Source organism: Silurus aristotelis (genome assembly GCF_946808225.1).
Source record: "Silurus aristotelis genome assembly, chromosome: 15".
Lineage (NCBI taxonomy): Eukaryota > Metazoa > Chordata > Actinopteri > Siluriformes > Siluridae > Silurus > Silurus aristotelis.
Window position 1 is genome coordinate 19,180,831 of NC_139588.1, and position 23,004 is coordinate 19,203,834.

The following is a 23,004-nucleotide window of genomic DNA, read 5'->3' on the forward strand; positions in this document are numbered from 1 at the left end:
ATATTCTTCTTTTTCTTCTTTCGGCTGCTCCCACACTACTCTGTCCTCGACATCTGCCTTTTTCACACCAACTACCTGCATGTCTTCCCTCACCACATCCATAAACCTCCTCATTGGTCTTCCTCTTTTCCTCCTTCCTGGTGGCTCCATCCTCAGCATTCTCCTACCGATATACCCCATGTCCCTCCTCTGCACATGTCCAAACCATCTCAATCTCACCTCCCTCACCTTGTCTCCAAAACGTCCTACATGCGCTGTCCCTCTAATAAATTCATTTCTAATCCTGTCCATCATCGTCACTCCTAATGAACCTCTCAACATCTTCAGCTCTGCTACCTCCAGCTCCACCTCCTGTCTTTTACTCAATGCCACTGTCTCTAATCCATACAACATCGCGGGTCTCACCACAGTCCTATAAACTTTCCCTTTCACTCTCACAGATACTCTTCTGACCTTCCCTATACTTCTCCATCAATATTCTCAAAGCAAATAATTCATCTGTAATGCTCTTCCTCAAAAATCTGTACTATATATTGAAACACATATATTCACCTCACAATATACCACCGATCTACTGAATTCTCAAATCAGACTGAACAGAAGATGTTGATTTTCACTTTTAATAACAGCAGTCCAACCACAGTTGTATATCATTGCTTTCATTTCAATTTGTTTAGGTTTTGTTTCTATAATAAAAACATATACAGGGAATTGTATAGCATATGAATAGTTTTCTATGTTACTATTACTATACTTATATTATTTATTTAATTATACTTATACTATGTTACTATTACTATACTGTTACATTCTTTCAGCTTCTCCCATTAGGAGAGAACTAGTTTTTACGCTGGATGCCCTTCTTAACGCAACCCTCCCCATTTATCCGGGCTAACCCTAATGGCTGGGGTTAGTTCTATTATAATACTACTTTAATAGTGTTTATGTAATAGACTTTTCTGTACATAGATATCTACTTAGCATTTTTTTTTTGTAAGGAATCTCCTGTGCCTTAGATCAATGCCTTATCTGGGTACATCAGCATTTTCAGTATTGCAGATTTCTATTTTATTTTTATATTAATTTAAAGTGAAAAAAGAGAGGTATAATGAGCTATAATGAAATAAAGGAACAAACATACTTTGGGGATGTTTCACAACATTAAATATAATTAGGGACAGATGTGCAGTTTTTTAATTGCTAAATTGCCTACTGAGGAACAGGTAACAGTAACTTTGCTTTGATGGCCTCATCACATCATCAGTTAACCCTTATTGTTGGTTTTTTATATATACTGATATTTATTATATATCTTTTTTTTATATATTATTAATTACTGATTGCTTATACCAGCACACCCGTAAGTATTTTACCAATATTGTCAATTTTAAGTCCAAAACTTAGTCTTAACCAAGACCCAAAAAAAACTTTTTTTGTCGTTTACATCGTGTTTTGTGTGTGAAAAAAGAAAAGTCAACATGAATATTTTTATAATCTCGGACGAGACCTAGACAATATTTAACCAGACCAATCCCCAAGACAAAGACAAGTCCAAGTAGGAATGTGATTATATCTGTGCATGACATTACAAAAAATGCCTTGAGACCAGACACAAGTCTTACAGCCCTACATTTTTATACGCATTTGACCCAAAACACGTTTATCAGCGAAACCCTTAGAATTTGCACAGACCTCAACAACATGTTCCACCTTTCCCCAGTGAAAGCAAATCCCAACTCCCTCAGACACCCACCACTCCTCCTGTACGTACTGATATAACGTGATCGCTCGAAGGTGTGACGAGATCTGAAATGCTAAAACATAATCCGTCCCACTCACTCACTTTCTCATTCGCTCGCTCACTCACTCGGAGCAGTCTGAGAAAAAGTTAGGTCGTTTACCTGTAATTACGGTGTGGCTTGCTCTCCTCCATGGGCCTGCAGCCAGCTTTTGCTGTGCTTTTATGGGGATTCTGGGCTTTTCTTGTGGTCGTCGTGTTGCAATTAAAACTGTCTCCAAGCTTTGGGTGGCAAAGGCGCTGTTGCAGACACAGCTAAGAGAAACGTCTCCCTGCAGGCTATGGGAAAAGCATAGAAAAGGAAAAACACACTTAATTACACTTGACAGGTAGCTATTAAAGTAGATTTTTTTTTTTTTTTGTCCAGACCTTGGAGGTCTTCACCTAAGTCAATGAAAATATACATACAGCAGTAATGCCCACTGAGAAGTGCAGGTTATAATTATTTCATAGTCATATCAGAGGGTTGCCTTGCTTAGCATTGTAGGTTAAAGAGTAATCAATTTGCTTTTACGTCTCAGGTGTGTGTTGTAACAGGTCGGCTGGGGAGTGCTTTTTCTTTCCCGACTTTGATGTGGAGTCTGTCTCATGGCGCCTGTAATGGAAGAACGCGTAAACCTGGACTTCACTTTCTTCCATTTTATCAAGAGATGCGGAGATCATCACACATCCAGCCAAAGACCATTACAATGCTCGTTTTGTATCCGTCTGTCTCCATCTCTTTATCCGTCTGGAAATCAAAAAACGAGATCTAATTTTGCCTGGTATTATACCTGAGACCTCAGACTTGTTTATGGCACTATTTAATGAAAGATGATTCAGTCCTGTGTTTGCTTCTTAGAAACCTGTGAGATTACACAGTTGTTGTTTTTTAGGAATGCCATGCAAATTTATTTCACAATCATAATTATGTTTGGTCTTTGTTTCATTTTAGCATATGCCACCTCTTGCTAGAAATCCAAGATCTCGCAGTTGCGAATTCACATAAATTCGCATGATCCAAATGAAGTTTAGCGCTTCTGGCTTTACTTGTGATCTTCTTTCATGCAAAATTATACATCATTCTCAGGTGTGTTTATAATTCCCCAGAGACTGGCTGATTTATGGGCATCATGGCTCAACAAGCTAAATACTATACATTTTTTAATGTTATTCTGTATAATGCCTTGGTTTTATATTTGAAAAAAAAAGGTTTTGAGAATAATGTTCAGATATAACCAAGATATCAGTGTTCTGATCTTTTTATGCCTTTTTCTATTGAACCTTTGCCACCAGACAACTTGGACTTTTTGGTTTATCCAGTGTACAAGACATAATTATTCAAAGCAACTTACATTTAGCTCTGTTATACAGCTGAACAATTAAATGGATAAGAGCCTTGCTCAGGGACCCAGCAGTGCTAGTGCTGGGATTTGAACGCATGACCTTCTGATCAGAAGTACAACATCTTATCCACTGAGCTACCACTTACCAACATTTACATTTACAGCATTTGGCAGATGCTCTTATCCAGAGTGAATTATAATTATCTCATTAACACAACAGAGGTTGATGGTTAGGGGCCTTGCTCAAGGGCCCAGCAGTGGCAGCTTGGTGATGGTGGGATTTGAACTCATGACCTTCTGATCAGTGCTACATATTAACCACTGAGAGACCCCTTCCCAAGTACTAACCCAAGGTTCCAGACGTACCTTTTTTTTATAGATCCTCAAAATGGCCCCAAGAAGATGTGATGGTACTTTGGAGAATGATTAAGCGATATCTCTGTTGCCAGGTTGTAAAATATTATAAACAGTACGTGAAGTCATGAAGATATACAAAAGGCTGTTTATTTCTGTTTAAAAAAGATATAAGGAAGAAAATGAATATATGGTTTCTTTTGATTTCACCTGATACAATCTGTTTAAAATGAATTGTTCAGTGTTTTTTTTCTAAATCTATTTCATTTGAACAGGGATTAGAAAAACACACACTTTGACACCTTTAAGGGCTGAGAACTTCTGCAGATTTGCTGTCCTTTTGATTTTTTTTTTCAATTCGAGACAAAAATGTGCAGACGGCTTTTTTTTTTTTTTTTACCAGGCTTTAAACATACTGTATACTGACCTGTCAGTCACTACTTAATGTCTTTTATGCAACACAGGAACTGTTCAACTCAATTTAGGACTTCATGTGTGTTTTGGGGCCGTCCCTTTAATCACTTAAGTATCGTAGCTCAAAGCAAAAATGTTTGTCTCACAGCTTCCCCCACCTTCTTACTTTTGAATGGTGACACTAATGAAACTGTCTACCACAGCAACCTTTTTTTTGCTGAAATGAAAGTTTCAGCAGAGAACAAAAAAACCAACTAATTAACAAGAAATCTAATAAATATACTCGTGAACTTCCTGTTTGCTCATCGGTTCCATGCATTGACGCAATAAGGTGAGAAAGTTGTGAATCCTGATATGATCGGTTACATTCATAGGAACTAAATCTGTGCATGTACACAACATGACGCAAATGATTGGTAACTTTCCAATATGATCATGTTGTAAGTGGGTGGGGCTAATTTTGTTCAAAAGCTTTTTTGAGGAAAAACAAACCAGCAAGCGAATTCTGTTCATGGTAGCATAGCGACAGTTCAATAACTCTGCTAATATACTTAGTTATTTTTTTTGTTTAGTCTTAGGAAATCTGGTGTACAGCAGGATTGTTGTTGTTAAGTGTTTTATCATTGTTTATCTTGCTGATTTTTTCCATTAAAAATAGCAATACAGCAATACAGTGCTAACAGTGTTCCTGCTACTTCTAGAACGTGATCTGGATCTCTGCAGTGGTGTCAAAACAGCGACCTTTGACCTGGATCTTCATCTTCAAGAAAAATAGCACCAGTTAACACCATTAGTCTTGAAACTTTTTTTTAGTACATACTGCACATCTGGAATCCTACAACATTTTAATATTTTGCCATTTGTTCCAGCTTGCTATTAAACCTTCTGCTATCTAAGAGATTAGATTATTAAGACTTTTTGGGGTTTTGTTTATTCTTTAAAAGTCTTAGTTTGCTTTTTTTTTGGTTAGTGATTTCCTACATTACCTGCAGAGAGTGATGCAGCAGTGCTTTAGTATTTCAGTCTGTCCAGCTCTGAAACAAATTAGCGATTATCTTACAAAGTCGTCAATAATGTTGTAGATTGCTAACTAGTGCCATAATTTGTAGCATACATTATCTCACATAATAGTGCAACAATGATTTTTCGATCTTACGATGACAAGAGCGACAAAATTGTAAAAATATAAAAAACTTTGCACAACAGGCACATGCAGCAGCGTACGATGTCTGATACATTGGACGTGCAGCTGGGATGAGCGTATCTCTCGCTCTGTAAAATGCCTCGCTCTCGCTAGGGGTCGACGGAGTAAAGTTGTCTCAGTGTGTATTTTTTTCTGTTTCAAACGTTTTCAAACAGCAATTTTACTGATAAAAGAAAGTGCAAAGTATGTCTCCTGCTTGTAGTGAAAAAAAAGAAGAGGAAATCCATCAGTTCAGAGCAGAAAATGAAAATTATAAATCAGCATGAAGCAGGAAAGACTGTCACAGTCATAGTACCATCTTCTATTTACGATATTTTTGACTTACGATGGGGTCCTTGTAACGTATCTCCATTGTAAGGACTTACCTGTATTATGCATATTATAATTATATATTATGCACATTAATATGTTGTTTTAAGAACTAAGAGTAATACCTGCCATCTATCACATTCAAGATTGTATTGAAGCACAGCATGTAACCCCTAACTATTACCAGAATATTAAGAATAATTAAAAACAAACAAAAAAATTCCTTAGTTAGATACAAACAAAACTAACATATCTCAGTTACATACCTAAATTACATATGAGCACCAGAATGACTGGAAGCATGACAGATATTTTAGTATAAACATACTCAATTTGCTTCAGTGTAGAGCTTTTCTTCAATAACATAAAATTCTGAAATCTCTTCAAGAGAAACATCATCACTTCACTGGTTCTGCTTTTTTTATTTTGCCCTCACATGTTAATGTATGACGTAGAACATCCGAGTTCCTGAATCTCTTGCTCAGAGTAGCACTGAATGGACCGAAAAGCAACACCAAGCACAGATGTTTATTCCAAATAACTGTCACCAGTTCAGAAGTTCCACTTTTCAGCTTGCAAAGACGGCTTGTGAAGAGAGCTGAGCTTCCAGTGCAGCGGCAGCCAAAGTCACAGGGGCAGAAATAGTACGAGGGATTAGAGAGCGAAGGACAGCCCTGACTATTCACTCTTGGCACTCGCAAGACAGCCACCGGTACAAGTGAGTTTTTTTTTTTTTTTCTAATGCATTCCATTTAACTTTAATTACTCAAATCTCTGTGAGGGCACACAGGAAGAAAGGCTCTGCGTTTTGCACGGAACAGATTACCCCACTGGCCTGCCAAGTCGGCGCATAGCTGCATCATAAGATAGAATTCAAATTCAAATGTGGGGCTAAAGAAAGTGCAGCTGTCACCCCTCTGGCCTGCGAAGACCCCAGTGGATCAAAGATGAGCTGTCCTCCGTCTCTGCCTGCACAAAAATGATCAGTTCTGCGCGTGCCAGGGTCTCATCTCGCACCGCTTCTCCCCCCAATGAGGTTCATAATCCTTCACTCCTCGCCACACGGTGACAACCTGAATAAAGGCATTAACCTCGAAAAATAATTACCAATTAGAGCTGAGAGGAGAATGGCAGCAGGTAGCTGGCGGAGCGACAAGAACATCAGGTCTCCTGTTCAGAGTTGCACAAATTTCATACATATGTATAGTAGCCAAGTTTTTGTGCAATATCAAACAGACATGATCTTATCGAATAAGGTGGCGGGTTGTAATTGTTCTTCGGTTTTTCGTGAACATTATGAAGACTTTGTGGCCAGAAAGTCTATACAGCAGAGGTGTGCATCAGTAACCACACAAGATTGAAAGGAATTGCATAGTTACATATGTCATTTGTCCAACATATACTTTATTTATTTATTTTTATTAATGACTCATTTATCATCAATAACCACTTTATCCTGGTCAAGACCATTGCTTTTTCCTCTGCTTATATTCTCTAATATTTGTTCTCATTTTGTAATTCCTGACCTTGTTCTTCAAAAACATATTGCAGGAAGGGAGAAACAATTATGATTGTGGAAGTGGATAGGGTTAGTCAAGAACGTCTGAAGGTGGAGGTGGGATTTATTAGACTGGATTGGTCAAGAGTGTCTGTGGCAGTGAGATGGGACTGGTCAGACAAATATTCTCACATACACACTTCTTAGCTTATACATATTGAACTACATATGTAAGAACATACTATACAGATAGTCCCTGAGTTACGATGGTTCGACTTACGGTTTTTCGATCTTATGATGACGATAGAGACATACGCATCTCCTACCTTGTAAGATGCCTTACTCTCACCATCGGCCAATAGAGTTCAGCTGTCATGGCGTCGCTCTTTTTTTTTATCAATAAAACAGAGCGTGTCAAATTTATTGCCAAATTGTTGCTTCAAATCTGGAAGCACACAGATTCCCCTCCACTGGAAATGAAAGGCCCAAACTTGTTCCAGCATGACAGTGTCTTTGTGCATGAAGCAAGCTCCAGGAAGACATAGTTGGCCAAGTTTGGAGTAGAAGAATTTAAGCTCTCACCTCAACCTCAGCCACCACTCTTGGTCCCTTGAGCGAGACTTTTATCCTGATTTGGTTGCTGTATTATGGCTGACCCTGCGCTCTGACCCCAGCTTCCTAACACAGCTGGGATATGTGAAGTAAGAATTTCACTGTGCCAAAATGTACATGTGACCTAATTAACGTTTACCTGGATTAAAAAAGTTGGGTTTTAGTTAAGAGACAAGCTCTGTTTACAAAAATGTACTTGATTTATCTACATGTACACACTATCACCTTCAAAATAGTCCCCTTGCACAGCAAAACAGTGCTCCCACAATCCCACTTCTGGAATGTGTATCTTCTAGCAAAGCGTTTCAATCACCTTCTGCTATTCGTGGTGGATCTCCACAATGGTGTCAAAATGGTGGCTTTTGAGCTGGATCTTTATCTTATGGAAGAGGGTGAAGTTTGCAGGAGCCAAATCTGGTGAGTAGGGTGGGTGTGGAAGTGAGATCATATTGTTTATATGAGAAACTGGTGTGTGAGTAGAGCTCAGTGACCCTGTTCTAACTGGCTCTATGAAGAAATCACAGGTGTGGTAATGCACGTGGTCAATACAGCACCAGCTACACAGCTCCCCATGTATACAGAATTATGTATTTTTGGCACACTGACTTATGAAGGTTGGTGCTCCCTGTGACTGTGCATGCAGCCTTGTGCTGCCATCTGTTGGCATGTAACAAAACTAGTCTCGAAACATTTTGATACCTTCTCATAACTTTATTGCAAAAGTATGTGGTTTGGGACATGACCTAGGAACCTAGCAAAGCTTTATAATAGCTCGGAATTCAAATGGTCAACTATCCATCATATCTGGAGAGACATTATTTAGATTAGTTTATGAAGGCACAACAGTGTAAAGACTATAAAGACTATTCTTTTTTGTACCCTGCCCTTTGTGCACATTGTAGTCCCTGAGTTGTGTGTGTACACTGAATGACACTGTTTACCTTGAGCTAAACAGACTCGTATGCCGCCAGACCCAAGCAGCTAATCCCGCCATCCTGCACCACTGAATCCAGGTAAAGTGGTCTTAAATCCGCAGCCGATTATTTCCCGCTTCTCGCTGGCCCTGCGTTCTGTTAAGCCTCGACTATCAGTCCAAGAAAGGATCAAGAGTCCCAGATCCACTTGGAAAGAGCAGACTGGCAAAGGACCAGTTGTTTGACAAGTTAATCTCGTCTAAACTGAGGAAGGAGTGAACTGACATGTGACTCACGGCAGCACTCCCACAGACAGTCTGAGATTTCTCACTGTGCACACAGTAGGCTTGGGCAGGGATGGTGAGGGAACAGCTTCAACTAAAGACTTTAAGGAATATTATCTTCAGCAAAGCCAAGCACAAGAAAAAAGCTAATTTAAGAGTTAATAAAATATGAACGTACGATCGTCATGCCATAAAGTATTGAGCATTAAATATGTACCTACAGCATTGAGTTAGCAATATACAGGGCATACCATGGTGTCAAGAGAGCTACAGCATCATAATTCATCATCGTGTGGTCAAAAAGGGAAACTTTTCCACAAGTGTAGTCCATCTAGCCAAGACATGCTTTGTGTCTAAGGTTTGCTGCTTTAGTTTTGCACAAGAGCTAACTAATACAGGAAGCTTATGGGGAACAGTTCAGGCAAATGGCATAATGTGAATTAATCAACCCTGTTCATGTGGTTTCCGCCACTGTGTGCACTGAAAACAGTAGTAGCAGCCATCGTGAAGCAAATTCACTCTCTTCCAAAGTGCATAGTTTGGTAGCACTCCATACAAATATCAAACTCAGGTAGGTGCTGTGGCCCAAAGGTGAATTCTTTCACTGACAGGTAGTCAAACTGTTATGTATTATGCATTTTGACTCATTTGTGACAGTTAAACTATTAATGTAGCTGATATAAGCTATTGAAAAAATATAAACTGCACAAATATTCATTGCTTATATTATATATTTATTAATTTGGTTTGACTGCCATAGTTTTTATTATTTTCTTTATTTTATCTGAGATTTTACTAAGGGTCATGGTACAGTACGTTAGTGGTTCGCATGTTTACATCACAATTATAAAATTGGGGGTTTGATTACTGCTTCTGCCCTGTGTACCCAGAGTTCTCCACGCTTTAGGTCTTCCCTCCAGGTACCCCGGTTTCCTCCCCTGGTAGGTGTAGGCTACGTGGCATTTTCAAATGTGATTGCACCCTGTAATGGGTTGAAATCCTATACAGGCTTCCCCACTGTGTTCTTTGAGTTTCTCTGAGGATAGTCTCCAGGCTCGCCCATGACCCTGAGTAGGAGCAGCAGTGAAGAAAATGTTAGATGGACATCTGATTTGATTGGCTGCATTTTAAATAAGCCTTGTTAGCTCTCTTAGCCGTGTATCTTCGGTACAAACTTCAGTCACCTTGGATGAACTACATTTGGCTGGCAAATTTCACACTTCTTTTAAAAAATAATGATGAAGTGCATTTTGTTGCTTGTGTGTCACTTCTGACACTTTCCTGCTGAAGATCAGTGTTACATCCTCTGTGTGGTCAGACTTAACTTTCACAGCAGGCTAATTTTGCTATCACAAAGCTTGCATATATTTAATTTATGTTTAGAAAATTACAACTTGTCAATCTAATATAATACTCATTATTTTTTAGAAGTATGACCGTCAATGATAGCATTGTGTTTTTAGTGAAGCTAAATGATTTCTATGTACAATATATGAGGTGGTATAAAAAAAAATTATTTACAGTATATGAGCTGGTATAAAAATATTTATTTACAGTATATGAGGTGCTATAAAAAATCATTTTTATTTACAGTATATGAGGTGAACAGCAATTTCAAACAAAGAGCAAATGTGAAATTCTGCATGAAATTGGGCAAATCTACCACATGAATGTTTGACATGACATACGTTTGACATACTGCGATGCTGCAATGAGTCGTCCGAAGTGATTTAAGTGGCACGCATACTTTAGAGCGTAAGAACATCACTGGATGTAGATGAGGGATCAGGAAGACCTTCAACGAGTTCAACCCCCAAAAATGTGCCTGACGATCGTTGGAGAAAAATTCGAGTGATCTCACTTCCGCACCCACCTACTCGCCAGATTTGGCACTTCGCCCTTTTCCCGAAGCTAAAGATCTGGCACAAAGGTCACGGTTTTGACACCATTGTGTAGATCCAGAGTTAATAGCAGACGGTGTTTGACACACTTCGAAAAGAAGACCTCCAGGTCTTCTTATATAATATAAATAAATAAATAAATAAATAAATAAATAAAAATTTATATATATATATATATATATATATATATATATATATATATATATATATATATATATATATATATATATCAGTCTGCATTTGTTTTGTTAAAAAATAAAAAAGTCTGACCAGATAGGTCAGATAGGATTTCTCATAGTTCTGAACTTTTGTACACTTACAGCCAAACAGCTAAACACTCACATAGTGAATAATTCACCGTTCTCCATGGTCTAGAGAAAGCACAAAGTGGTGAAAGCTAGGGTAAGTGGTAGCTCACTGGTTAAGATGGTGGATTTTTGATCGTGAGGTCAAATCCCAACACTACCAAGTTTACCGTTCCTGAGTCCTTAAACAAGCGAACTGCTCTGTTTTATAAATAAGATCATATTAAGTCGCCCTGAATCAGGGTGTGATACCAGATGCTTTCTCTCTCTGCCATCAGACAGTCCACTAATTATACATATATTTTTGTTACCTCGTGCACTCTTCTCTGGCCACAAGCTTCAGAATCAAATCAATACATTTGAATAGCTATCTATATTTCCAACTTCTAATAAGATACTAAAATATCAAATTGTTTCTCTCTCTAACACAAAGACTATTTCTCTTAGATGGGAAAGAAAGAAAGAAAGAAAGAAAGAAAGAAAGAAAGAAAGAAAGAAAGAAAGAAAGAAAGAAAGAAAGAAAGAAAGAAAGAAAGAAAGAAAGAAAGAAAGAAAGAAAGAAAGAAAGAAAGAAAGAAAGAAAGCGGTTTGTAGCATCCTGTCATTTGAAGTGAAATCGTAAAATTTCAAAATTTCAAACAGCACTTTTGACTGTGCCAGCACATTTGTGAATGTTTTTCAACTAAATGAATCTGCGTTTTAAAAAAAAAAACAACAACGTATTTTTCTTTTGATGAGATCGGATCGTCTATACAGAAATCACTGGATTCTTAGTTTAACAGCATGCTATGCTAATCTGTAGATCTCAATTCCAGTCATTGCTACCCTATGCTCTGTAACTCTTTGTGGTTCCCCCACAGCTATACACCTGACTCATGTCAGCTAATTATGTGCTCTCTGAATTGAATCAGTGCAACGGCATTTGGCATTTTATATCGAGCTGTTGTCATGTCAGCAATATTTTGGCCATCACAAACTTTCCCTATAATCATCAGCCCTGAAGACAAATATAGAACTTGCTTTAATTGCTCACCGGTCATAGCGTAGTTCTAAAGGTGTTATCAAGGGAACTCGAAAAAAAAAAAAAAAAACACCTTGCCCTTAGCGATCTTCTTCTTCAATTATTAAAACATGCATCAATTTTCAGCTCATGTACAGCACATGAAGGCAGATGGTCATTGAACAGATGATCTGTGGCTCTTCATTTATATTAATTTGTATTCTCTTCCTTTGACCCTTTTTTCCTTCACACCCACACACACACTTACACACCCACACACATAATTCTGTCATGAAAACAAAACGCTAAAAACAAAAATGAATCATCATGCGATCTGACTTATGCCAGGTGCTCTTTTTATTACTTTTTCCAGCTTGACTGACATCTTTGGAGGTGAACACATAGCTCATCGCTTGAACAGTAGAACTGCTCTTTGGCCAGAGGGAATAGTGTTGATTGAAATTGTTAGTTTTATTATTTTTTTATAATGGTGAAGTTCAGAATGTTTGTCAGTGGCCTAAAGCAAAATGTTGGGTAACACTGTCCTTTATAGTATCACTGAATTCACTGATATGAAGCTGACTTCCTCTTCTTCTAATTATGTTTAGTCAAATTGGCTTTGATTTGGGTTTGGTCACATTTAGCATAATATAGTCAAATTTTTTGACAAACATAGCATCTTGCCATTTTGTTACATTTCTTACCCTGCTGTTTAGGGTTAACTATGCATACAAAATGAGAACAAGAATTAATCATGCATTAATCATCACTTGACTTTTCCAGCCATATGTGGTTCTTCCCCAAACTGTCACCACAGTTGGAGGTCCACAATGGTATAGGATGCATAGCATTACATTTCTCTTCACTTCAACTAGGAGACCAAAACCTGTTCCAGCATGACAGTAGCACTGAGTACAAAGCATGGGATGAGTGGAAGATCTTGAGTGGCCTGCTATAGAGCTTTGACCTCAACCTGACTAGGTACCTTGGGGATGACTGTAAATGTTCCTCACCCTACATCAGGACCTAATTTTTCTAACATTGTTGTGGCTGAATAATCACAAAGCTCCATAAGCACCCTCTAAAATTTAGTGGAACATCTTCCTGAAACGAGTGGAGGGTATTATAATTGGGATATTAATATATGTTTAAAATATTTGAATTTTATTGTCAGGTGGACAACCATTTTGTCCATATATTGTATAGATCATATAATCAGGTTTTATGATTATTATTATTATTATTATTATTATTATTATTATTATTATTATTATTATTATTATTATTATTATTTTTATAAATCAATTAGCAAATGTAGTTTTCAAATACCCATTTCTTTATTTTTCCTGCTAAAGCTTGCAATTTTCCTCAACTGGCAAAATATGTAATTCCCATGTTATATTATATATCGTCTTCTTCTTCTTCTTTCGGCTGCTCCCATTAGGGGTCGCCACAGCAGATCCTCTGTCTCCATACCCCTCTGTCCTCTACATCTGCCTCTTTCAACCCAACCACCTGCATGTCTTCCTTCACCACGTCCATAAACCTCCTCCTTGGCCTTCCTCTTTTCCTCCTTCCTGGTGGCTCCATCCTCAGCATTCTCCTACCAATGCACCCCATGTCCCTCCTCTGCACATGTCCAAACATCTCAATCTCACCTCCCTCACCTTGTCTCCAAAACTAAATAACCAAATGTTGTAGCTGTTTAACAAACCGCTAAGGCGAATATGCAAAACAGACAGTGATACTAAATTCACCCTAGTTTAAGAAACTGACCAGCTACAGTATGTGCAAACATTTACTCAGAGTTAAATACAATAATACCAATAACTGTATACTAACAATACAACATGATGGAGTTGTACAGTAGCACCAATCTATATCAGATCATAAACATCAGGAAACTTCATGTTGATGAACTGATATGTTGTCTTAGGATTTTGAGTCATACAGGAAATGTTTGTAAAAGGTTTGTTTTGCTTTTCTGTCATTGTTGTTCTACACAGAACTTGTAAGGGTTTTCTCAAATGAACAAAGATGGAACGTTTCTTTCGTCCATATCCCAGATTTGATTTTTACAGTACTGCAATAGTCCATAGCTAACAGCATAGTGAGAAGAATACAGTGGGTTGTGACATCAAATATGTATATCATTCATATTCATACATAGTGCTATTTATTGTATAAAGCTTCTGTTTTATAATAATAAGCAATTTATTGTTCAGGTTGTCATGCTGGTGTTGTGGGATGCATTAGTGGCCCACAGCTCCAGGTTTTCTGGTTTGGTTTGGTTTAATCAATGTGTGGAGTTTTCCATGTTCTTGCTATGTCTGTGTGATGCGATTAGGAGTTATAAGGATGGACAGAATTAGAAATGAGTTTATTAGAGGGACGTTTTGGAGACAAGGTGAGGGGCACAACTGAGGCGGTTTGGAGATGTGCAGAGGATGGACATAGGGTATATCAATAAAAGAATGCTGAGGATGGAGCCACCAGGCAGGAGGAATAGAGGAAGACCAAGAAGGAGGTTTATGGAAGACATGCAGGTGATTGGTTTGAAAGTTGTGAATATGTGTGTCCATGGTGCCATAAAAGAAACAAACACATTCCATCGGAAAATGAATGGAAAAAATGGGCCTTTGATTACTTAATGTAAATGACGATAATAATTGGTACATTTTTACATTAAAACTCGTTATCGTATAACTCCGTATTTTCTTTGTGATTTAGATCTTGCTACAGTTCTTAATCACAATACATATACATAAAATTATTACAAAAGAGCTCCACATGGTCTCTTGTAGCCTTTCAGGAGTTACATAGAGAAGTATTTGTGAAGGTTTTTGTTGATTCATTAATCTGTGTCTCAATTTTAAGAAGTACGTTTGACATTGACGTTCTGCGGCGCGCTTCTTAAGCACACAAAAAGAAATAACTTTGACAAAGCGACACTCGAACTCACACTTAGAAGAACACATGTTAAGGGACTTGAGCATATATGCATTTTGATTCCATGCTCTTTGATGCACACTTGAACCCTTAAATGAGACAGAGACCTTCTCTGAATATCTGCACTTGACTTTCCTTTAGAGTTAATTGATTTCAGTCATCAGCCTGTCTGTCACCGCTGCACTGAAGCACAGAGAGAAAAGGCATATGGATATTAGGCATTCAGCTTAAAGTTAATGAACATTATTTAAATTAATAACCTCGTGAAGGGCAAACACCTTTTCAATCGCAAGCCTTCATATGGGGCCACGCATGGCGAGAATGAGGCCACGTAGATGCAATTCAATGGCACGCTTGCTGGAAGGCCATTCGGTACGTCAAAGGCGTTCCTTACATTCCTCACGTTGCTGAAATCAAAATGAACGGCCTAGAGATTGGACGAACCCTACATAACGCGTACATACAATTTGTATGTATATCGTTTGTGTTTCTCTTGTGTTCATCAAATGCCATTCAATTACCGAATGAAGAGTGAGATGTAGAAATGCAGCTCTTACCTTGCCAGTAGGAAGAATGGAACATTTTAAGTAGGCGCTCATCAAAAAAAAAAAAGGCCATGGAAGAAGGGGGGTTGTGGGTGGGGGGGAATAAACAGATTGGAGAAGCAATTGACATTTCCCTAAAGCATGCAAGGGCTTATTTGCATCAGTTCACTGGCTCATGTTTTATTTATCTGTGATCACAACCGATCGTGAGGGAAATTCATCAATAGGGATGGCACCGTGGAGGCTGCGGTTTGTGCCACGCTTCTCCCCCTCCTTCCATCTCGCCCCTGCACCTTTACACCCAGCGCTGAGGTGACGGATTTCTCCATCGCAGCCATGCTTGGAGGAGCTCCATATGGCCAGGATCAAAGGTGTAGTTCAGTGCACGGTTCTGCTTGGTTGCCAGCCACCGCCATTAATTAGAAAACAAGATCAGAGGCGGTATTAAAATCCAATTAAGCTGGTATGAACAGATTGCCAAGTGATGTTCACTAATGTATTACTGAGCACCATGCAAATTTTCAGTGCCCGTGTTTGGTTGCTGTGTGTGTGTGTGTGTGTGTGTGTGTGTGTGTGTGTGTGTGTGTGTGTGTCTGTGTGTGTGTGTGTGTGTGTGTGTGTGTGTGTGTGTGTGTGTGTGTGTGCATCGCTTGTGGTCGTGCTTGTCTTTATCCCCCATGCTACTTTCCGGGCGCGCGTTGAAAATCATTCAAATTGCCTGAGTGATCACTCTTGGCCGGCACGGCATTACCTGGGGGGCGCCGAGGCCCTAAACAGCGCAGCCAGTTTCTGCCAAGCAGTGCACTGTCGTGGGTTTATGTAAACTCCAGCCTCTGTGCGCTATAGAGAAGCTTAATTCGCGAAGATGGGATCATTCAAACAACCTGAGCGAAGTGATCACGTTAAATCAGGCTAATGACGCCGATTCCCTTGGACGCAGGACATCTGAACTGGGGGGAGGATAAGTGGCTCCAGCTGGTGGTCCACGACCAAACACCGCAGCCACGGATGAAGGCTTTGCGGGAGAAAAAATATCAAGCTACACAATACCGGGCTAATGAGTGTCAGGAAAGAGACCTTAAGTGTCAGGAAATTGCCCCAGTCCAGAAGACATGGCAACAAGCATGAGTGATTAATTGGATTTTAGGAATAGAGGAATGCAAAAAAGATGACTATTTTCTCTTTCAGATCATTTCAAGGGGGTCAATGGTAAGACAGGCTGCTCGAGGAGGATTTACAATTTAGCATCTGAAATTCTTAACTATACTCCAAGTACTCCAAGATCAAAAAAACACATTGCTGGGACGATATGTGTGATTGTCTTTAAAATGTATTAAAAAAAAAAATTTTCTCGTCTTTCACAAAATGCTTTTTTTTTTTGGCAAGCGGAAATGGAATAAAACTCATCAGGACGTGTTATTATAACAAAATTATAATAAAGATTAATTGAGGTGAAGCAGAATCACTGTTATGACCCTGATGCAGATTATTTTCATGATTTCTATTTTTTTAATAATTGAAGATGCATATTATCCTTTTGTTATGCTAAAGCTGGAGCTATTTTCAGTGCTGCTATAACAGAAAATGGATCAACACAATGTGATCAATCAGATCAATTCATTTGCTAAACAAGAACATCCTGAAAAAGGTAAATCGGTACCAATGGAAGGTAAAATGCAGCCATTTAATGGTAATATTGTTGAGATTTAATTTATTACTGCAGAATCACCTCTGGTTGGAAAGGGAATAATATTACATACATTTCACATTTGGCAGTCTGTCTTATCCACTTATGAATGCGCTTGTCACTCTTTGTACTGCATCACGTTTCCTCAGATCTTCTAGCACTGCTCGACTGGTCCCACAATCTCTCAGGGTAAGAGGTAGGTATACGTTAAGACTCTTTTCTGTTCTGGCAAAGAGGTGGTGGAATGAACTTCCACTAGATGTCCGAACAGCTGACTCACTAGCTATCTTCAAACGAAGGTTGTACACCTACCTCTTCCTTAAACGCTTGAACTAGCACTCATTTTCCCTGTTTGTTTTATGTCTTTATGTTAAAATAAAGTGTGCTATAATTCCTCCTAACAGAGTTTAGGTTTGATGGTATCCTAAGTCTGCAACCTACTGAACCAGAGTTGATTTATTAATAGCTACAGACTTCAAAGCACTTTAATACGTCACTCTGGATAAGGGCACGTGCTGAATGCCATAAATTTAAATGAACAAACCTCACATAATTATCTAGTGTCAGGATTGAGGTACAATCCTTATCTGATCTGATTTGATCCTAATTTGTATGTTGAAAGTAGATTTCTGAAAGCTGTTAATTCAATTAACACTTCATAATCATAAAAACTGTGGTAAGCATTACATATAGGAAAAGCATTTTGAAAGTTGACCATGTTGACTTGAAGTGTGGAAACAAATGAGTTCCGTTTTAAAATTGGACGGTGACATATTCTTCTGCTTTGAAGCCACCGAAGAAAATGGCAAGAGTCTCTGGAAGGCAAGCCTCAACTCTGCGTATGAGTCACTGAAAAAATCCTTCGGCTTCCATTCCAACTCATCTAGCAAATGCACTCGAAAATGAAACTTAAATCTTTGAAAAATAGTCAAAAGTCCAGAGGCTTCTAAAGTGTAACAGACTACCTCATTCTCATCTCTCAAATACAGGAACACTTTCTGATCTCTGCTCTCTCCTGGCGAAGTGGCATACCTAGTCAGGAATGAAGCACAATAGACACACACACTATCCTTCTGAGGACCTTCCACTGACAATATAATCAATGCTTGATCTAGACTTCAACAACCAAACAAACAAAAAATGATGTTGGACTTTGTAGGGACCATCTAAATTGTCCCCACAAGGTCAAAATAATTGGCCCACACACACACATTCTGATGAGGCACATTGCCAAGACTTTTTCCAGTCACCATACAGCAGGTCCTGAGTAAAACTTCAGTCATCTTGACGTCGCTGGAATGTGATACAAACACAACGACTGGATAAAACACAACGTCTGCATGGACTTTAACTCTAAGCTGAGTGATAAAGTTTCAGGATTTTTTTCCCCATCCTCCCCACGCGGTGCAGAGCCCTGCCGAGTTGGTGTGCACAAACCGCTGCCAGGAGTGTGTGTCATCCTGATGGAGCGTTTGAGGGAATAGAAGCTCTGTCTTCACTTATCACTGTAACAAGCCCAGTGCTGAGCAAACACTTCTCGAGACGACGTTCTCCATAAACGCACAGATATACGAGCCAGCGGAGCTAGTTATCTGCTAATAAGGACACAGCTCTTGCTCATGCTCATGCACACAAACATTCTACACATCGATCTGTCTTTTTCTCTGGCTATATATCCCTATATCTGTCCATCAGTCTATGTAGGCTTTTTAAGCAATATCTCTTGATACTATCTCAAATTTTAATCCAATCTGTCTCATTATGAATCTGTTTATACACACTATATGGACAAGAGTTTGTGGACACCTCACCATAAGATTCATAGGTGATTTCTGAGCATCCCATTCCACATTTATTCCCCTTTCGCTCTTATAATAACCTCCATTTTTCTCCAAGGATGTTCCAGAAGATTTTGTGGAGATTTGTGCTCATTTATTAACAAGAGTGTTAGTAAAGTCAGGTACTGATGGGGGTGAGGTGGGGAGGCCCGAGGTGCAGTCAGCGTTCAATTTATTCCAAAAGGGTTCCATAGGTTTAAGATAACCAGAAGGGTTCAGAGCTCTATAGCAGGCCACTCAAGATCTTCCACTTCAACCTGTGTAACACATATCTCATGGAGATGGATTTGTGCACAGGGGCATTATAATGTTTGAACAGGTTTGGGTCTTCTTGTTTGAGTAAAGGGAAAATGTAATGCTAAAGACTCATGTACATTTGTGTAATCTTTGCGGTTTGGGGAAGAACCGCATATGAGTGGGAAAGTCCCAATACCTTTGTCCATATTGTGTATTATGTCTATTTTAATACATTCCTTAACTTGGTGTGGCTGGGATTTGAACCTCTGACTTTCAGATCCCCTGTCCAATGCCTTAAACATTAATCAGTTCATTCTTATTCTGCCTTTGTCTGTGCAGTGAGTATTACACTATGGCCCTAAAAACCAGCTTGTACAAATTCACAAATAAAAAAAACCACCACCATGTTTCATAACTACAATCGACACAATAGATAGCACATAAACATGTACATAAAGCTGATGAGCTGATTAGTTCCATGGGCTGATGTTGTTTATACTGGATGTTCCGTATATTAGAGAGCGATTGTTAAACAGTTTTGTGTCTCACATTTCAGCACTTGTTATGATTTATGAGAACTCGTCTTTCTCACACTATGGTTAGAAGCGATGTTTGTTGTATCTGTAACCCAACACTGAGTACACTACCTAATCACTGGAGAAGCGTCTGCTTGAAGTTCCTCGCAGTGCTGTGTGTGTGTGTGTGTGTGTGTGTGTGTATATATGTGTGTGTGATCGAGTGTCGAACCGCCCTCAGTCTCTTTGTGATCAGCTGTGAACATGAGAGAGTGATGATTCGGAGAGACAAATGGCTAAGTGTCGCCACAAAGTGAAAAGACGGCCGGTGATGTGCTCTGTAATTAAGCCAGTCCGTACACGATGAAAGCAAATTCGACTGCCAGTGCTCGCCGTCTCGCAGCCAGTGTACTTTTTACGACATAATTATGCTCAGAAATCAAATGAGAAGATTTAATATTTCTCTGGGACAAGAACAGAGTCCAATATCAACAATTACGCAGACCCCCTTGAGGTAACAGCCCTGGCGGCTCAGAAAGATTCCTAATTTTACATCTGCTTCGGGGAGGTCTGGCATTAGGAAGCCAAATGATTTAAGCTTGGAGATACTAAACTTAATTATTCACATTCTGGGTGTGTTCGCTTTTTGTTTCTCACTTTTGCTTTTTGTGGGTACATTAGATTTTTTAACCACTTCTGTTCCTCTTCAAGCAGACGTGGTTAAAAATCTAATGTACCCACACCCACAAACCCTCCCACCCAACCCCACCTCATCAGATATGTTGGTCTTTTCTGTAAAAAAAAGATGATGGTCGTAAGATCCCTTATTTATTGATGTTTTATTCACAACATCCTTGGAGATTTACATTTTTTTTTTTAAAATTCAACTGTTCGGTTTTGTCATTTCCGCTGATATTAAAAGGAGTTACTGCAGAGTTATCGCTCCCCAATGCTGATTATTTTCCAATTATAGCACATCATAATTTACAGTGTTTTATGCTTTTTATAACACAGCAATTTGCAAGGCTAATATTTCTTTTTCAAAACACATCAAAACACATCAACTACTATTCATCCGATGCACATTTTCACTACATTTCATGTCGGAGAATTTCAATATGCATTTAAAAATAACTTGAACTAACAGAAACTGTGTTGTTGCTAACACATATCATATATCTGTAAAGTAGATATAAATAGTTGTTTTCTCACAAATCTCTCTCTTGTTTTAAGTTAATAACATACACAAAAAAACAGTGCAGCTTGTCATGTTACAAAGAAACCACAAAATTCTCCGAATTGAACCACTTTCCTGTGATGGAAGACTTTTTTTCCTCTGACTGAAAAAAAGTCTCCTTCCGTAAGTCTTCTTCCGTAAGTAAATTGTTACGATAGTAACTGTAACTTCTTAATATAAATCTGTGATTATAAGCTATGTTGCTCTGTTATTAGTACTGTTTTTTTTTTGGTTTTTGTTACAAAAATTGCTCAACACCCTCTGCCAATCAGATTTCACAGTTCAATAATGCTGTGATGCAAAATGTTTGAAAGGACATTGTGTGCTATTTGATTGTTCGCTAACGTAATAAAGGCGCAACAAACCATTATTTCTTTGTACTTTTCAATCAGGGATCATGCATTCCCTTTGCTTTGCAGATACATTCTAAGGCACCACAAAGACTTTGTTCCTCTGGGTCAGATCTTGGAGAAAAAAAAAGATCCGCAGCTGCCGAGTGACCGTGGAGCAACCGCACTCGTCTTCTTCTCCTGCTCGGCATTTTTTCCATAACTGCTCTGTGCGCCCTCACTGTTCCCAGGCCTGTCCATATGGGTCGGATTTGCTCTGGTTGTCCGCTCCCTCTGCCTTGGGGGTAAAGCCTGCTTACTGGGTGCCATTTCCTTTTGCCTTGGTCGGGGAATAGAGATTGCTAACTGGATATAGACACAGGGAACTGGTGGGGTTTGGCCCCTGCAATCCTATTTAAAAAATAAAGGATTCTGTGGTCAATCTGTGTGGTCAAGGCCCTGACCACAGCCCCTGCTGACACCCTGTTCCCCGAGGCCGTGGTTTTACCAAAAGCCATCATTTCCTAAAGTCTCCATGTGTGTGACCCATTCACATCCTAGACGTCTTGGCCTAGTAAATGACGGCCCATTTTCGTCCCGTGGCATTGGCCACACAGCACAAATGGGGACCTTCTATTACCCAAGCTTAAAAGGGACTTTAAATCACATGTCAGATGTGAACTATGACACTACCCTGTGTGAAGCGGTGGTCAAAATGGCCCAGCGATGCATCGGTGTGGCTAAATTGCGTAATTAGAATGGGAAAATGGTAAGACCTCAAGGGAACGTGGTGCCATGAGAGAGACTTTGGGAATCTGCTGTCTTTTAATCTTATTCAGAGTCTTGCTGGGAATGGGCTGGTTCAGGACTGAAGATGCGTCCCAGATGTCCAGGGTCAGTCTAACCACATCCATGCCTAGCTCTTTCAGCAGACAGTCACGTAAACATGGAGCACTAGAAGGCGTTTCAAGACGCTCAGACTACGGTTTAATTGTTTGTCTGTACAAATAGAGAAGGTCTTTCAGAAGAGGTCTATCTTTAAGATACCTCAACGTGCAAGTCGTGAGAGCCTCATTCAACACCAAAGCGCCATGATTGGCAATGCATAAATAGGCTATAAGGGGTTTTTAGTATTTTCCCTCCCTTACAACCAACATTGTTAGGGATACAAAAGCTCATCTAATTCTCGAGGGAAGAAGGGACTTGGCAGCATTGACGGGGTCAAGAAAGGTCAGACGGGTCATTGTGTTTTGAGCATCTTTTCCTGCACAGAGGATCAAGCAGGTGCAACGTAAAGGAAAAAAGCTCCAAAATAGTGAACTTATTAGGTTAAAGGTCATGCCGTAAGCAGCACTAGTGTCTGGAGGCTCCTATGTTGAAAACGAAACACTGAATGAGATTTATTGAAGCTTTCAAATAACTGAATTTACCAGTCAGTCAAACCTGAAACTTAAAATCCTCACATAATCCTGGTGCCAATAAGATTTACTTTCTATGGACCATTGTTACTGACAGTAGCTTCGCTCCTATATTTATTTATTTAGTTATTTGTTTCATTCGCTCTCTATTCAAAATTTTTTATTTATTTATCCTTTAGTATTTAGTTTTATACTATTTAATTTAGTAGCTTATGATATTGTATTAAATGTTCTCAGATAAAATGTTATTAATTACACCCTTCTTTCCAAAACTGGTGTTTAATCATTCGAATCTGGATGTTCGACACGAAACAGCGATTCAAAAAGCAAG

General features: G+C 39.0%; 2 long non-coding RNA genes across 2 annotated transcripts; both read right to left on the bottom strand.

The window, feature by feature from the left end:
• Positions 1-100: 100 nt before the first annotated feature.
• LOC310737862 lies at positions 101-599 on the bottom strand. Its single transcript, XR_014536908.1, has 2 exons — positions 312-599; positions 101-219 (listed from the first exon to the last, which is right to left on the bottom strand). It is a non-coding gene; the product is annotated as an uncharacterized lncRNA (long non-coding RNA).
• A 1,308-nt stretch (positions 600-1,907) lies between these two features.
• On the bottom strand, positions 1,908-8,697 carry LOC310737858. Its single transcript, XR_014536904.1, has 3 exons — positions 8,456-8,697; positions 2,313-2,528; positions 1,908-2,077 (listed from the first exon to the last, which is right to left on the bottom strand). It is a non-coding gene; the product is annotated as an uncharacterized lncRNA (long non-coding RNA).
• Between the last annotated feature and the right edge of the window lie 14,307 nt (positions 8,698-23,004).